Genomic DNA, 1773 nt, shown 5'->3' on the forward strand with positions numbered 1-1773 from the left:
AGTTTTAGATGTCATGTCATAATAACTTCTCATCAGGAGAAGGAAATACAATTTAGAAGCGTTCTTGTCTATCAGATAGGCATTATTCCTGTTTTGGAGTGATACACCCCTAATAGTCACTACAGCTAAAGTAACTGGAAACAAGAAAAGATGAGACAGTGAATGTCTACCCTAATACAATAGAATAGTCCTGAAGGTAGAATAACCAACCGAGACTTTCTACTTACGTCAAGAAAACACAATATACATTACATAACTTCTAAGAAAGGGGAAAATAACTATCAAACCATGATAAAAAAAAAGGTCAGAATTATCTTCTTCTGTGGTAACCTTTGTTAGATTACTTGTATACAACTTATAGAATTCCCACACAAAGATATTAATGAAGATTCTGAAGACATACCTGTGTTACATCCTGATGACATTGGTCTTCTGAAACCATATAATATTGTCGGTGGTGTTCTATTAAGATAACAAAAATAATTATTATATTTCAATGCTTATTTGATTTGAATGTAGTTACAACACATGTACCTGCTAATTTTTCCCAGCGTAATTGTTTACTCGACATGCGATGTGATGAAGTAACCGGATGACCAAATGTTGTTGCCTCGCAGTCACAAAAACGTTGGCCAACTAACTTTTGAGCTACGAAGTACATGTATAATTATTTACGAATATATTAATGTATACACTCATCAGTTACCAAGTAATTTCAAACACAGATGATGTGGCTGTTTGCGACAAATTAATTAGTTGTCATTAAATTACGCGTAGGTGGCCATTTTGGATTATTTGTAATTATCGTAGGCGTGGAATGAAATAACGAAAATAAAAACTATGCAATTAGAGCAGTGGGAAATAACAAATATCTCAAATAAAGGATTATTTCAACTTTGCAGTGTATCCATTACATTTCTAGTTTGTTTACACAAATATAATTTTGAAATAATGAAACTTAGTTGAATGGACGGCAACTGCCTGTTGTAGAAACAGAAATGTAGAGGACGACGTTTCGGAACGTCTTCAGTCAATCTATCAAAGAATAATTTTGAAACTTTGCATAAACATTAAAATGTTAATAAAATTGGCATTGGCAATTGGGAAACGTGGCATGGATCTGGAAAGTTAAAAAAAATGAAATTTTACGTAAAACTCTATATAATCTGTATTAGAGAAGAACCACATTCTACTATCTAAGAGTTTAGGAACCAACTGAATAATAAGATCAACTTAAGAGTTGCAGAAACAGGTAGTCAACTGACTTTCTGAGTGACACAAAATTCTTCGACATATATTTATTTTGCATTGGACAAATGATGACTGAAAACACTAGTGATGGCTCAACACATTTTAAACCAACTCTTTCATATTAAACAACATATAGTCCTAACTTAAACTATTTTACAATACAATGGCATATTCACTATGATTTTAAAACTTGCATACAAATACAGCACACAAAACAACACCAATATTTTAAATACTCGGTGATATCAAACTCTTTAATGTTATATACCCGGATAATCCACAACAATGTCATCATAGTTGGAACATCAAAGGGACTATTAGTGGTGTATCACTCCAAAACAGGAATAATGCCTATCTGATAGACAAGAACGCTTCTAAATTGTGACTATTAGGGGTGTATCACTCCAAAACATGAATAATGCCTATCTGATAGACAAGAACGCTTCGAAATTGTAAAAGGAACCTGTTGTTGTTTTTGTCAGTTCTAATTCTTCTTGGGTTCGACTTTATTGATTGAGTTCA

At 32.7% G+C, this 1773-nt stretch overlaps 1 long non-coding RNA gene across 1 annotated transcript in view; it reads right to left on the reverse strand.

Annotated features, from left to right (window-relative positions):
* The window catches only part of LOC111083450, an 11148-nt gene that overhangs the window by 2399 nt on the left and 6976 nt on the right, over positions 1-1773 (reverse strand). Inside the window, exon 4 of the long non-coding RNA XR_002609042.1 lies at positions 404-462. This is a non-coding gene — a long non-coding RNA (uncharacterized LOC111083450). The remainder of the gene's footprint in view (positions 1-403; positions 463-1773) is intronic.

This window comes from Limulus polyphemus, unplaced genomic scaffold (assembly GCF_000517525.1).
Source record: "Limulus polyphemus unplaced genomic scaffold, Limulus_polyphemus-2.1.2 Scaffold9577, whole genome shotgun sequence".
NCBI classification, from domain to species: domain Eukaryota; kingdom Metazoa; phylum Arthropoda; class Merostomata; order Xiphosura; family Limulidae; genus Limulus; species Limulus polyphemus.